The 15,890-nt window shown below is 40.7% G+C and overlaps 1 pseudogene; it reads left to right on the top strand.

Moving 5' to 3' along the window:
• Positions 1-1,358: 1,358 nt before the first annotated feature.
• Positions 1,359-15,154, top strand: LOC106829214 (histo-blood group ABO system transferase pseudogene; annotated as a pseudogene).
• Positions 15,155-15,890: the final 736 nt, after the last annotated feature.

The following is a 15,890-nucleotide window of genomic DNA, read 5'->3' as shown; positions in this document are numbered from 1 at the left end:
CCCCACCCGCTAACAGATTCAGTAGAGGAACAACCTCCTGAGGGCATTCACATCTAGCCCCAGTCAGAAGTCACAGGTGCGGTCCCTGCAATGTCCCCCCACTTCCAAGAGGTGCCAGTCTCTAGCCCAAGGAGTAAACATTCTCTCATAAATTGCAAGGCTTTAACTGCTGGACTCCTCCAGTCGGCCACCTGGACATAGCAGACTGCTGAGACCACTTAGTGATGAGGCAAATGGCTTCTTTAGGGCTCCCAGCAAGGATGGCTCCATTAACACAAAGGACTTGAGTACTCTGTATCCTAAAGAGAAGGTCTTGAAACCTGGCGAGGCCTCAAGGGGTAAGAGACATCAAGTTCCGCTGCAAAAGCATTGGACACTTCTGGAAAGGGGCCTGCAACCTTGTTTGGAGTGTGGCTTTTGGATCTGAGCAGGTAATGGTGGATTCCACCCAATCTTGTACACCACGGACTACCCCAAGGGGTGCCAGAGAAGCTCTCGCACAGCTCCCTCCAACACAGCAATGAGAGGAGGAGGGATAGCTCATCCCATGTGGTGCTATGGGGTGGGAGGACGTCGGGGGCAGAACAGAATGAAGCTGCTGAGGAGGTCTTGCCAGCATTCCAGATGAGTCTGTGGGAATCTGCGAGAGGTTGGGGGCTGCAACAAACCTGCTGGAATTAATCGTTCCGAGCCAGCTTCCTATGCTGCTCTCACAGGGACTAGTAGCTGAAGCAGGGCCTTGTCCTCATCGACTATGGGGGCAGTTGAGAGAGGATTCATTCTTGGGGGAATTGGGGGAATGCCTCCTCTCCTGCCATGTAACAACCCCCTGGGTTCTACAGAAAGAGGAAAAATGAGAGTTTTAGGGAGGCACAGAGTGAAGGATTTAGGGTACTGGGATAAAGGAACAGGTGTTTTGGAAAGTGGAAGCGGCCAGTGGTAATGGTTTGAAAAGGATCCAAGAACTTGTGTTGGAGATGCTGGAGTTAGGGAGGCCAGAGCCCAGAGCCCGACACACAGGCCAGGTGATGCCATGGAGATAGGAAAGCCTGGAGGTTCTCAGGCTAGTGGCCTGGCAGATCTAGAACATCAGGGCCAACCCAAGTGATTAAAGGCTACACTGAGTCTCTTTCCCCGCACCATTGGCTACAGTGAGTAAAAGCCAGTGTAGGAGGCAAGGGAAGGCCACCTTGCTCAGGACGAGGGCTGTGCCTCATCCCTCACTGATTAAAGGCTATCCTGAGTCTCTCCTTCTATGCAACACTGGTGTCTGCCTCATCCTTTCTACCTCTTCATTCTGTAAGGTTTTTTTTTTTTAAAGATTTTAATTTTTCCTTTTTCTCCCCAAAGCCCCCCAGTACATAGTTGTATATTCTTCGTTGTGGGTCCTTCTAGTTGTGGTATGTGGGACGCTGCCTCAGCGTGGTTTGATGAGCAGTGCCATGTCCGCGCCCAGGATTCGAACCAATGAAGCACTGGGCCGCCTGCAGCGGAGCGCGCGAACTTAACCACTCGGCCACGGGGCCAGCCCCTTCTGTAAGGTTTTTTAACCTCCAAGATTCCTAGGGAAGTGCCATGGTAAGCATGGCAATGGGTTCCCTCCTCTACTGCCCTGGGAGGAACAGATTCCCCAGACAGGCACCAAAACACAACGTGTGCGCGCACGCGCACACACACACACACAAACCTAGACCCACAAGCACATCAAGCACATGCTCCTTATACTCTGGTGTCATTTTCTCATCAAAGTAGCACTTCAGTTTTCTGGCATTTGCAGCATCACAGAGTTGTCTTGATATTTTGCCACTATATTAGCATTATTGACAGTGGTGCCCAATATGCTAACATTCCTATGTACAACTGGACAAATGTCACAATCTAGACCAGAAAAGCAAGGTGCCAGTCCCTTAAAAGACACTCATCAGAACTCACTTATCACTTCCTCCTAACATCCTCAGAACTACCCTGAGAAGGTTACAGAAAGTCTGGAAAAACCATGTCTCCAGGCACCTACTTCTCCTGGAGAACAGAAACAAGATGTCACAGAGTAGCATAAGAGCACCAGCCAGCTTCAGGCTACAGATGCCAGGTGCTCCCTACCCACCATGGGACTCTTTTATATCCACTGTTGGTCCCACAGTGGGACAGGAGGAGTCTGTGCCAGAGGCTTTATTTCCCAGGAGACATATCCTTGGAACTGCTTAGACTGCAGAAGGAGATATACGTGTTGGCAATACGATAATCCCTGGCTCAAAAATGGCACTGGATCAGGCTTCCATCCCCATCCTGAGGGATCTACCTAGGGTCAACTGACATGGGAAGCTTAAGGGAGAGAACCAAAGGAACTTGACTAGGAGAAGAGCCCAGAGAAAGGAAATCACAAACCACAAGTGAGGCAGAGGGTCAGGATATAGGGTGACCAAGAGCCCAGTCCTGGAGTCTGGCTGCTTAGCTGGCTACAGCATTTACCAAATAGCCATGTGGCCACGGGCCAGTCACCCACCCTCTCTGAACCTGATTCCCCATGGAGGCCGTGAGGATCACGTAGCATCCACTCCCCAGTCTGGCTGTGAGGAGTCAGCGATATAATGCACATAAAGTTTACCAGTCTTGTAAGGCCTGGTACCTGCAAAGTAAATGTTCAGTGGATTTTAAGTGATTAGGAGAATAAGGGAAACAAACATTGATCAGTAGATCTTCTGTCTCTTCCAACTTGGCTCCCAAATTAGGCCGCCTAAGGATGGCCCGCATCAGCTTGTCTGGATGTGACCCTGAACACAGTGTACTTTCAACTTAATGGATTTTCAGGAAACTCAGTGCTTAGCTAAAAGTCTCACAGCTAGTAAATGTCAAGGGAAGGCCAGAGCACAAGCCCTCTGACCTCCTGGTCAGATTCTCTGTTGGCTGCTGCCCTGCCTTGCTTTCATCACAATCCTTGACCTGCTCAGTGGCCTCCCTTGAGCCAGTCCCCTGAGCCTGTTTCAGGAGCCCTGACCTCTCTCCTACATGCTAGCCCAGAAGTTCTAGAGGCCAGATGACTGAGTCCTGCCACCTGGTTGTTTTGACATGACCTCAAAATCAAAATTGAATTTATCAAGGTTCTGCTGCTCCAGGCGTCTTACTTAGCTCGGTGGCCCAGAACACCCAGCTCCCAGATGCCCCTTGCATGGAGGTAGGGTCTCAGAAGGAGCAGCGGGTGTGACCAACTTGTGGTCCAAGCATTCTGCCTCACTCTGCCCAGGAGAGGCTGCTGTGAGTGGAAGGCCGAGGAGGGGCAGGTTCTTACAGTACCTAGGAGATCCAGGCTGCACCAGTCGGAAGTGGAGCCATGGCCCAGCTGGTAAGGACATTGTCAGAGAAACCAAAAAGTTACTTGCTTCGTCAAGTGATCTTTATTCTTTTAATAGCTCTTAGCTTGGCCTTTTTTGGCTATTGTTACCTGAACCCAAGAAGCCAGAAGCTGAAAAGCATCCAGGCTAGGGCAAACAAGATTGTTAGAAAAATTTACCACCCACAAGGTGTAAAATTACCAAGGATGGTGTTTCCTCAGCCAAATGTGCTAAGACCCTCTAGGAGAGATGTCCATGTCATAACCCCTTGGCTGGCTCCCATCATCTGGGAGGGAACTTTCAATACTGACATCCTGAATGAGCAGTTCCGGCTCCAGAACACCACCATTGGATTAATCGTGTTTGCCATAAAAAAACATGTTATCTACCTGAAGCGATTCCTGGAGACGGCAGAGAGGTACTTCATGGTGGGTTACAAGGTTAACTACTATATCTTCACTGACCGCCCCGACCATGTTCCTCGCATTCCCCTCCAAAACGGAAGGCAGGTGGTCATCCTCAAGGTCCAGAGCTATTCCCACAGCCAGAACATCTCCCTGCACCGCATGGAGGTGATCAGCAATTTTTCTGAGCAGCGTTTCCACCGGGAGGTGGATTACCTTGTGTGTGCAGATGTGGACGTGAAGTTTACTGAGCACGTGGGCGTGGAGATCCTCGCCTCCTTGTTCGGCACCCTCCATCCTGGCTTCTATGGGCTTAATCGGACCAACTTCCCCTATGAACGGCGGCCTCAGTCACAAGCCCAGATTCCTGAAGATGAGGGGGACTTTTATTACACAGGGGCCTTATTTGGGGGGTCCGTGCCAGAGGTTCACAGGCTCACCAAGGCCTGCCACCAGGCGATGATGGTCGACAAAGACAATCGCATCGAGGCTGTGAGGCGTGAAGAGAGTCACCTGAACAAATACCTGCTTTACCACAAACCCTCCAAGGTCCTCTCCCCTGAGTACAGCTGGGATAAGCAGATGTGGGAGAATACGGGGAATCAGCAGCTAGGAGACTTGCCTTTCTACATAAAGCGGATTAGACTTCTGATTGCGAAATAATCACCAGGGAATCAGGACTTATCAAAGGAAGCTTCCAGAAAGGACTCAGAGAGAACTGATGATCAGGCAGCCCTAGTCTTCCTCCTGGCATTCAATTAAAATCCGCTTAAAGGGTATAACTCCATTTCCTTTTCCTGTCCAGGGAAATTAAGTTAAAATTTGTTGATGCCTCGCACCATCTCCCGAAACTTAGAAAAGCCGAGTATTGTCCTCTCCCCTCACCATACACCAAGCCCACACATTTAGGCTGGTCTCATTCCTGGGTTCAAGCACAGTTTCTGAGTTACCATCATCTTTAGCTTCTCACTGTGTGCTCCTCACACCCGTCACGATGGTCTCAGCCTGTCCAGACAAACCAGGGATCAGAGATGAGATCTTTTCCAGAGCAAGGAAAGCTGCTCCTGGACACACAGCCTCTTGCCTCTTGTAAGTACACACAGGCCTGCTTTGGCCCTTGGCTAAGCAGACGAACACGTGCTCTTTTTAGTTTCCCTGTTAAAGAGAAAAGGGCCCTTTAGTGTTCAGGAAGAAGAACATGATGGCCAAAAAGACATGCTTTCCTGGGGCTTGAGCTCTGGTCTGTCCCCAGACATTGCCAAGTGTTCACTGGAGCAGAAGGGACTCTCTGCCCTCCCCTCTCCTGTTGATTGCTTCTGTGTCCGTTCAATTTGTTAGTGATTTGCCGGTTTCCTATCAGCTGAAAAAAGCTTACTTGTAGATGATAATAGGAAGTCCATAATTGTCATGAAAACCTGTTGTTTTTCTTAAAAATGACATTGGTGTCTGGCAGCAAGGTCCTTATATGTCCTGAAAACTGGCATCTCCTTGGTCCTGTTTGTTTCCCCTGCATATGCAAAAGAGAGAGGGAAGTTGCAGAGTAGCAACCTTTATTTCTCTTCAGTTGTCAGTAAATCTTACCAATTTCAGGGCCCTTTCCAAATGTTAAAGGCTCTGATTCCAAGCTGTATGTTTTTCTGTGTCAACACTGATCAACTATTTTTACACGAGAATAATTCAGGGAAAATGTTTTCTTCCCACTGCAAAATGATGGTATTCTCGTGGGGTGACAGATGACTGATTGCCACCTGTGGCTGCAGGACAGGTCCCACAGTCCAGGTCTTCCCTTCCTAGTTCACTCTCTCCCCTGCAGCCATACTCCAGGCTTAAAGCGTGTCCCACACATGGCCTTTCAATCCTTCCAGCCCTCTGTCCAGGCAGAGGCCTCTTGGGCATTTCCTGGCCCTTCCTAGTTTTTGGTTTTGTTGTCTTCTTTAATTTGTTTGTTTGTTACATTTAGGTCTATGCCCATTTTGAGTGAATTTTTGAGAAAGATGTAAGGTCTGTGTCTAGATTCATTTTTTTAGATGTGGATGTCCAATTGTCCAGCACCAATTGTAGAAAAGACTATCCTTTTCCCATTGAATTGCCTTTGCTCCCTGGTGAAAGATCAGTTGACTATATTTATGTGAGTCTATTCCTGGACTCTCTGTTCTGTTGCATTGATCTGTCTATTCTTTCACCTATACCACAGTCTTGATTACTGCAGCTTTATACGGCATCTTGAAGTCAAGTAGTGTCAGCCCTTATTCTTTTTCTTCCACATTATGTTGGCTATTCCATATCTTCAGCCTCTTCATATAAACTTAAGACTCAATTTGTCAATATCCACACAATGACTTGTAGGATTTAGATCATGATTGTCTTTAATCTATATATCAAGCTGGGAAGAACTAACATCTTTACAATACTGAGTCCTCCTACCCAGAAACATGGGATATCTCTCCATTTGTTTACTTCTCTGATTTTGCTCATCAGAGTTTTGTAGTTTTACTCATAATCTTCACATATATATAGTTAGATTTATATCCAAGTATTTCATTTGGGGGACCTAATATAAATGGTATTGTGTTTTTAGTTTTAAATTCCAATTATTCTTTGCTGGTATATAGGAAAGCAATTAACTTTTGTATATTAACTTCTATCCTGCAACCTTGCTATAATCATTATTAATTCCAGGACTTTTTTCTTGATTCTTTGGGATTTTCTCTATAGACAATCTAGTTGTCTACACATGAAGACGTTTTTATTTCTTCCTCCCCATCTGAATACTTTTATTTCCTTTTTTTGTCTTACTGCCTGAATCAGAACTTCTTTTACTGTGCTGAAAAGCAATGGTGAGGGGGCTTACCTTGTTCCTGATCTTAGCTGGAGAGCTTCTAGCTCCTCACCATTAAGTATGATGTTATTTGTAGTTTTTCTGAAAATCTTCTTTACAAAGTTGAGGAAGTTCCGTCTATTCCTACTTTGCTGAGATTTTTTAAAAATCATGAATGGATGCTACATTTTGTCAAATGCTCTTTATGCATCTACTGATATTATAGCGTGATTTTTCTTCAGTGTTTTGATGTGATGGATTACATTAACTGATTTTCCAGAGTTGAACCAGACTTGCACACCTGGAATAAATAAACCACACCCACTTGGCTGTGGTGTAAAATTCTCTTTATATATTGTTAGATTCAATTGCTAATATTTTGTTGATGATTTTTGCAGACATCTTCATGAAACATATTGATCTGTAGTTTTCTTTTCTTGTGATGTCTTTGTCTGACACTGGTATTAGGGTGATGCTGGCCTCATGGAATGAGTGAGGAAGTATCCCTCTGCTTCTCTCCTCTGAAAGAGATTGTAGAGAACTGGTATAATTTCTTCCTTAAATATTTGGTAGAATTCACCAGTGAACCCTTTTGGGGCTGGTACTTTCTGTTTGGGGAGGTTATAAATTATTTATTCAATCTCTTTAATAGATATAGGCCTATTCAGTTTGTTTATTCTTGTGGGGTTTTGGCAGACTGTATCTTTTAAGGAATTGGTCCATTTCTTCCAGGTTATTAAATTTGTGGGTATAGAGCTGTTCATAATATTCTCTTATTATCCTTTTAGTGTCCACAGAATCTGTCGTGATGTCACTTCTTTCATTTCTGATATTGGTAATTTGTGTCGTCTCCCTTTTTAACTTAGCCTGGCTAGAAGCTTATTGATTTTATTGATCTTTCAAAGAATCAGCTTTTGGTATTACTGATTTTATCCATTGATTTCTGTTTTCATTTTCACTGATTTCTGCTCTAATTATTATTTCTTTTCTTTTGCTTACTTTGGATTTAATTTGCTTTTCTTTTTCCAATTGCTGAAGTTTCAGGCTTAGATTATTGATTTTAGATTTTCCTTCTTTTCTAATGTACACAGTCAGTGCTTTGAATTTCTCTCTTAGCACTACTTTTGCTGCCCCCCCAAAATTTTAATAGATTGTATTTTCATTTTCATTTATTTCAAAATACTTTAACATTTCTCTTGAGATTTCCTCTTTGACCCTTGTGTTATTTAGAAGTGGTTGTTTAATCTCCACATATTTTGAGATTTTCCAGTTATCCTTCTGTTACTGATTTCTAGTTTAATTCCATGGTCATCTGAGGACATTATTATATGATTTCTATTCTTTTAAGTTTGTTAAGGTGTGCTTTATGGCTCAGAATGTGGTCTATTTGGTGAATATTCCGTGTGAGCTTGAGAAGAATGTGTATTCTACTGCTGTTGGATGAAGAAGTCTATAGATGTCATTTATACCTAGCTGACTGATGGTACTCTTAAGTTCAACTATATCCTTACTGATTTTCTGCCAGCTAGATCTGTCCATTTTTTATAGAAGGGTTTTGAATTTTCCAACTATAATAGTGGATTCATCTATTTCTACTTACAGGTATATCAATTTTGTACTGGGTTTTCATTTTCATTCAGTTAAAAATATTTCCTAATTTTCCTTGTTATTTCATGTTTGAACTTCATTAATATGTTGCATAATTTCCAAATATTTAGGGATTTTTCCACATCGTGTGCTTTAGTGATTTCTAGTATAATTTCCACGTGATCAGGGGAAAATATATTCATAATTTTAATCATTTTAAATTTGTTGATATTTTATTGCCTAGAAAACCTTGTGAATGTCTTCTGGGCACTTGAAAAGAAAGTGTATTCTGCTGTAGTTAGATGCAGCATTCTACAAATGTGAATTAGTTCTAGTCAGTTGACTGTTTTCTTCAAGTGTTCTATATCCATACCAAATTTTCATTCAATTGTTCAATCACTTATTGAGATGACTGTTGAAATCTTTAATTATAATTGTAGATTAGTCTGTGTTTTCCTTTAGCTTCTTACTCATTGATTTAAATAATTTAAATTTAGTTATTAGGTGCATACATATTTACGGTCATCATAATCTGTTGAGAAAAGGCCTCTTTATCATTACTATATATGCCTAGCTTACTTTAGTAATATTTCTTGTTGATGAACTACTTTGTATGATTTTGCTATAGCTATACCGCCTTTGTTTGCATTAGTGTTAGCATGGCATATCTTTTTCCATCCCCTTACTTTCTTTTAACTTTTGATTTTGAGATCACTGTAGATTCACCTGCAGTTGTAAGAAACAATAGAGAGATAATTCATATGTTTCCCCCTCGGCATCATCTTGCATAACTATAGTACAACATTCCAACCAGGAAATTGAAATGATCATTCACCAAGCGCACGCACATTTCAACAGTTTTGTATGTACTCACTTGTGTGTGTGTGTTTGTGTGTGTGTCTATGCAATTTTGTCACATGCAGATTCATGTGACCACTACCATAGTGAAGATACAGAACTGTTCCATCACAAGAATCCCTTTTATAGCCACAGCCACTTTCCTCCCTTCTTATCTCCCCAGCCCCTCCCTGGCAACCACTAACCTGCTTATCTCTATAAATTTGTGATTTAAAAAATGTTATATAAATGTAACCATATGTGACCTATTAAAATTGGCTCTTTTCATTTAACATAATTCCGTTAAGAACCATTCAAGTTGTAGCAAGTATCAATAGTTTGGTACTTGTTATTGCCAAATAGTATGGATAGACCAGAGTTTGTTTAACCATTCACCCATTAAAGGACATTAGAGTTATTTCTGGTTTTTCAATATTCTTAATAAAGTTACTATGAATGTTTGCGTATAAGTTTTCACATGAACATAGGTATGCATGATCTGGGGTAAATAGTGAAGGGTGCAATTTCTAGATCATACGGTAAGCACGTTTAGTTTTGTAAGATGCTGCATACTCTTCTCTAGAGTGATATACCATTTTATATTCTGACCGGCGATCTATCAATGATCCATTTTCTCCACACCTTCACCAGTTAAGCTGTCCTCTAACTTTGGCAGTCCAAGAATGTGGTTCAAGAGGGACCAGGATGAGGCCAGACGGCTGGAAGGGCAATGGTGCTCTTTCCGTGGCCTGGGGTTTTACTCCATCACGGTCCCGATGGAGGTGGTTGTTGGGTACCCTCTGGAAACCTCTTTTATATTCTTCCTCTGGAGCTTCACATGCCACTGACGTGGGGTTGGGTTTGACCATGGTGCTCACTGCAGACTTCTACGAGGCTAGCAGCAAAGGGCAATTGCCCAGGGCATGGGAATATCTTTATTCATCCTTTAACTTTTAACTCTGTTTCTTCACATTTTAAATTTTCTAGTAGATAGTATATAGTTGGATTTGCATTTCTATCCAATATGGAAATAGCTGCCACTTAAAGTATTCAGACCATTTACATCTAAAGCAATTATCACTATAGTTGAGCTTAAAGCTAGTGACATGCCTTGTTTTTGGTTTGTTCCATCTGTTCTTTCTTTTTCCTCTTTTCCTGCATTCTTTTATATCAATTGAGTTTTTTTTTTAAAGTTTATTTTTCCTTTTTCTCGCCAAAGCCCCCTCAGGTACATAGTTGTGTATCTTTAGTTGTGGGTCCTTCTAGTTGTGGTATATGGGATGCCGCCTCAGCATGGCTTGACAAGCAGTGCCATGTCCACGCGCAGGATGCGAACGGATGAAACCCTGGGCCTCCGAAGCGGAGCGTGTGAACTTAACCACTCGGCCACAGGGCTGGCCCCTCAATGGAGTTTTTCAATGTTGTTTTTAATCAAATATAGTGGCTTCTTACATATACGACTTTTTAATAGTGATTACTCTAGTAAAGTAGTTCTAAATTAGGGATGATATTTGGCAATGTCTGAAGACTTTTTTTTTTTTTTGAGGAAGATTAGCCCTGAGCTAACATCCACTGCCAATCCTCCTCTTTTTGCTCAGGAAGACTGGCCCTGAGCTCACATCCGTACCCATCTTCCTCTACTTTCTATTTGGGATGCCTACTACAGCATGGCGTGCCAAGCAGTGCCATGTCCGCACCTGGGATCCAAACCGGCGAACCCCAGGCCGCCGAAGCAGAATGTGCACACTTGACCGCTGCGCCACCGGCTGGCCCCTGAAGACATTTTTATTGCCCCGACAGGGCAGTAGGTGAGGATGGGCAGTAGGGGCATCTACTGGATAGAGGCCAAGGATACTGGTAAGCATTCTAGGATGTACAAGACAGTGATCTACAGAAGAGAATAATCTGGTCCAAAATGTCAATGGTGCCAACGTCAAGAAACCCTGCTCTAAGGTTTAAAATATACACCCTTAACGTATCATGGTCTATCATGAAATAATATTAAAACTTGACATATACCATAAAAAACTAAAAACAGTACACTTCCATGTCTACCTCTCATTCTTTTGCTATTGTTGTCTTACAATTTACTTCTTCAAATCCAAGATTCATTGTTAATATTTTTGCTTTAAATAATCAATTATATTATAAAGAAATGAAAAAGTCTTTTATTTTACTCACATAATTTCTATTTCCTCCCCACTTTAGTCCTTTGTGTAACTCAAATTTCTATCTAGTATAATTTTCCTTCTGCCTGTGAATTTCCTTTAATATTTCTTAGATCTTTTGGCAATGAGTTGTCTCAGATTTTGTTGTCTGAAATATACTTTGTTTTGGAATATAGTTTTCTTGGGTAAAGAATTCTAGGGGTTTTTTTTTCCTTTCAGTGCTTTAAAAAATCTTGCATTTTTTCCAGGCTTCATTGTTTAGTAGGGGAGTTTGCTGTCATATATGTTGATATTCCTCTATCAGAATGAATCATTTTTCTCTGGCTGCTTTTAAAATTTTCTCTTTATCATGGATTTTCAGCAATTTATTATGAAGTGCTATGATGTGGCTTCCTACTTTTATCATGTTTGGAGTTCTTTGGGCTTTTGGTTTTATCTGGTGTTTATTTTTCAACAAATTGGGAAATATTTCAACCATTATGTATTCAATTTTTTATTACACCACTCCTGGTATTCCAAGTACATGGATATTTTCCTGCAAATCATTCAAGTCCAGGGGAGGGGGTACAGTTTTACTTTCTGGTTCATTTTGCATAATTTCTACAATTACATCTTCAAGTTCACTGATTACTTATTTCAAATTACTTCCTCTACTGTTCATGGCATGCAATATTGTATGTTTTAAGTGTATATTTTTTTCCTTCTCTATAAGTTCCATATAGGTCTATTTTTATATTTACTATCTCTTTATTAAATTCTTTTTCTTCCATTACCTCTGTGAAACAATGTTGGATAGTTACAAAAGCTATTTAGAATAACTGTCTGCTAATTTTATCATGTTTCCCAATTTTTGTACTTGTCTCTATTCTTTTTTCCTGCTGCTGCTGTGTTTTATATTCCTGTTTCTTTGCATGCATAGTAATTATCTATTGTTTGGCATACATTGTGGATTTTACATTATTGTGTGTTGCATTTGCTTCTACCCTTTACTGTTCGACTTTAACATGGCATTCAGTAAAGTTACTTGGCAGCAGTTTTTCCATTCGAGGCTTATTTTTACAACTTACAGGGGAGACCAGAGCAGGCTTTAGTCTGTGGTTGTTATAGGTAACAGAATCCTGAGAACTCTACTTGTTCTCTTAGGTACTTACAGAGTTTTCTATCCTAAAAGGTGAGAAAATAAACCATTCTGAGGCTTGGGTGAGCTCAAGGAATTATTTGGTATACTCCTTTCTGGTGTTTCTTTTCAAAATCTCAGATTTTTTCTGCTCACACTTGCGCACATCAAGACTCAACCAAAGATTTAAGAGGACATTTTTGCAAATCTTCCCCCCCTCCTCTCCTCTCCTCTCCTCTGCCACGTAGATTCTAGTCATGATGGCCTCAATGTATTCTTATTTTGTCTCTCAGGCTACAGGTAGGTGCAGTCACAGGGTTTGCCTGCTTTGTATCTCTCCTCTCTGAGATTCAGGTCTGCCCCGCCTATTGTCCAGTGCCTGGAACCAGGCTGTTGCAGTGGTGGTCATATATTTTGTCTGGAGTTCTAGTTGTTGAAGGCAAGAGAAAAATATTGTCATTTCATTGTATCAGGACCTGAGGCAGAAATCAGGCTCATTCAGTTGTATTATTTAAAGGGGTTATAATCAATTACCATCAATATTTACTTTGATGCTCAAATTATGCAGGCACAAGATCCTTATTCATATACAGTCATGCTTCTTTTCTGGATTGAATCACCAAGGTTCTTCTGTGTGAAGAATCCTGGCTTTGGAAGAGCTCAAGACAGAAGTTCTCAGCAAGGCCTTTTATGCTCCCTGGCTATACAGCAGAACCAGGTTGTCTAACCGTTTATGCCAGATTGAAGCCATCCAAAACATTAGCCTTGGGGATCACTAAGAGTGTTTCAGACATTAAGAAGCTCATCATAAATTTCACCGCACTTATCTTAGCTAAGAGTTGACTCCAGATATCTAGACATCTCCAGAGATTAGACTAGAACTATTCCAAGCCACCATAAATTAACTCTATCCTACACAAAATGACAATTCAACATATTTTTTTAAAACTCTAGGAAGCTACTAAAGCATCAATCAAAGAGAAATTTATAGACTAACTTCCTCTACTAGAAAACAAAGGTCTCAAATCTATGACAGAGTCAACCTTAAGAAACTAGAATAAGGACAAATTAAACTCAAAATAAGCAGATGGAAAGAACAAAGTTCAGAGAGAGATTAATGAAATTTAAACAAAGAATAGCAATAGATAAAAATCAATGAAACCCACAAGTTGATCTTTGAGATCAATAAAGCATCCACCTCTAGCCAGACTAATAAGGACAAATGAGAGAAGACGCAAATGACTAATGTTAAGTACAAATGTGCTGACATCACTGCAGACTGTATATGCCAATAAATTTCATAACTGCCAGTTTGGAAAGGAAAAACTAAAATTCTCTTTATTCACAGACAATGTGAGAGCCTGTGGAGAAAATCGTATAGACTCTACAAACAAAACAAAACAATAAAAACGACTAGTTTCCAGGACAGAAAATCAACATAAAAAAAGCAATTTTCCTTCTATTTTGTTCCAGCAAGGAACAACTGGAAATTGACACTAAAAAAAAAACACTTGTTAGAACAGCCTCAAACATACGAAATTTTTGGAAATAAATAAGATGTGCAAGATATATAAACAGAAAACTATAAAACATTGCTGAAAAAAATACCCAAAAAAGGGGAGAGATATTCTGTTTTTATGGATTGGAACTCAATATCATTAATGTGTTAATTGTCTTCAAATTGATCCAATACGATCCCAATCAAAATCCCAATATGCTTTTATTAGAAATTGACAAGGGTGTTTTAAAATTCATACAGAAATGCAAAGGAGTTAGGATAACCAAAATAACTTCGAAAAAGGACAGAGGTGGAGGACATTAACTGATTTTAAGACATATTAAAAATTATATTAAGACTTTATGACACTGGCAAGAGTATAGATGAAGAGATGAATGAAACAGAATAGAAAGTCCAGAAATAAACACATATAAGAGCAACTTATTTTTAAGAAAGGTACAAAAGCAATTCAGGAGAAAAGATATTCTTTCAACTAATTTAGCTGGAGCAATTGGATGTCCTTTAAAAAAAAATTTACCCCCAAAATATACAAGAATTAGCTGAAAATGGATTATAAGCCTAAATACAAAACAGAAAACTATAAACCGTCCACATTACATAAGAGGTTTTCTTTTTTGGGCCTTGAGTTGGACAAAGATTTCTTCTATACAAAAGAAAAAAAAGGTTCAATAAAAGAAAAAAAAAGACAAATTTGGCTTCATTAACATTAAAAATTTCTGCCATAGGAAAGATACTGTTAAGAGATGAAGAAACAAGCCACAGACTGGAAAAGTATATAGGCAAATCACACATCTAATGAATAGCCTATATCCAGAATTTACTAAGAACTTCAAAATTCATTAAAATAACAAAGGAAATGTTTAAAAATGAGCAAAGGATTTGAACAATTCACCAAAGAAAATAAAGTGATGACAATAATCATACATAAAAATTCTAAAAGCATTGGTCATGAAGGGAATACAAATTCAAATCACACTGAAATACCACTACACACATGTGAGAATGGCTAAAATTAAAGACTGATACGCCAAGTGTTGATGAGGATACAGAGCAACTAGAATTCTCACAAGCTGCTGATGGGACTGTACAATGGTACAGCCACTTTGGAACAGTCTGTCAGTTCGCAGAATGATAAACATTTACCTACCTTTCGACCCAGGCATTGTACTGCTAATTATTAACCCAAAAGAAAGATTAATTCATGAAACAGCTTTATTTATAATAACCCCAAACTGGAATCGATCTAAAGGTCCATTGATGAACAGAGTAAGAAATTATAGTACATCCATACAGGAAAACACCACTCAGTAATAAAAAGAATGAACTATTCAAACACACAACATGGATGAATCTCAAAATAATTATGCAAAATGAGAAAAAAGGAAAAAAAAGAGTAAATATTTTATGATTCTATTTATATAAAATTGCAGAAAAGGCAAACAAGTCTAGAGTAAAAGATAGTAAATCTCTGATCAGGGGAATAAGGAGCCAGGGAGGGAGACAGGGATTATGAAAGGTCATAAGGTAACTGCAGGGGTGATCTATGCATTCATTATCATGATTACGGTGGGTTCCATGGGTACAGACATGTGTTGAAACATCACATTTTGGGTCCAGGCTCATGCAGGCACCAGTAGCAAGTGGTCCATGCACTGCTGCATTGTGAGACTTTTGGAAAAGTGATGTCAGCAAGATGGCACAGTAGGAGATGCCAGCCTTCATCTTCCCACAAAAAAGACAACTATCCACAAATGAAAATAGCTTTGAAAGGGCTTAAGAGTCCAATTAAGAACCTATAGTGACAGGGTAGAGCAAAAAAATGAAACATAACCTCACAGAAAGAATCGCTGGGGAGATTGGCTTACTTAGGATCTAGGGATGGCGGAGAACAAAGAGGAAAGGCACAGGCTATCAGTATCAGCCACATCATGGGTGTTATCATGGTCCCCCATGACCTTCTCTACAGAGTCACCTGGCAGCCTTTGCCACTGAGTACCTAAACATCCCCAAACCAGCCACAGGCTCCCCATAGCTTTCACAGCAGAAGCCCCTGCACTGTTTATCAGCACAGACCCCAGTGGCCTGTTCCACAGAGGACACCAGCAGCTTTT

This window comes from Equus asinus, chromosome 26 (assembly GCF_041296235.1).
Source record: "Equus asinus isolate D_3611 breed Donkey chromosome 26, EquAss-T2T_v2, whole genome shotgun sequence".
NCBI lineage: Eukaryota > Metazoa > Chordata > Mammalia > Perissodactyla > Equidae > Equus > Equus asinus.
Note: the sequence above shows the minus strand (reverse complement) of the source record. Positions and strands in the feature narration are given on the sequence as shown.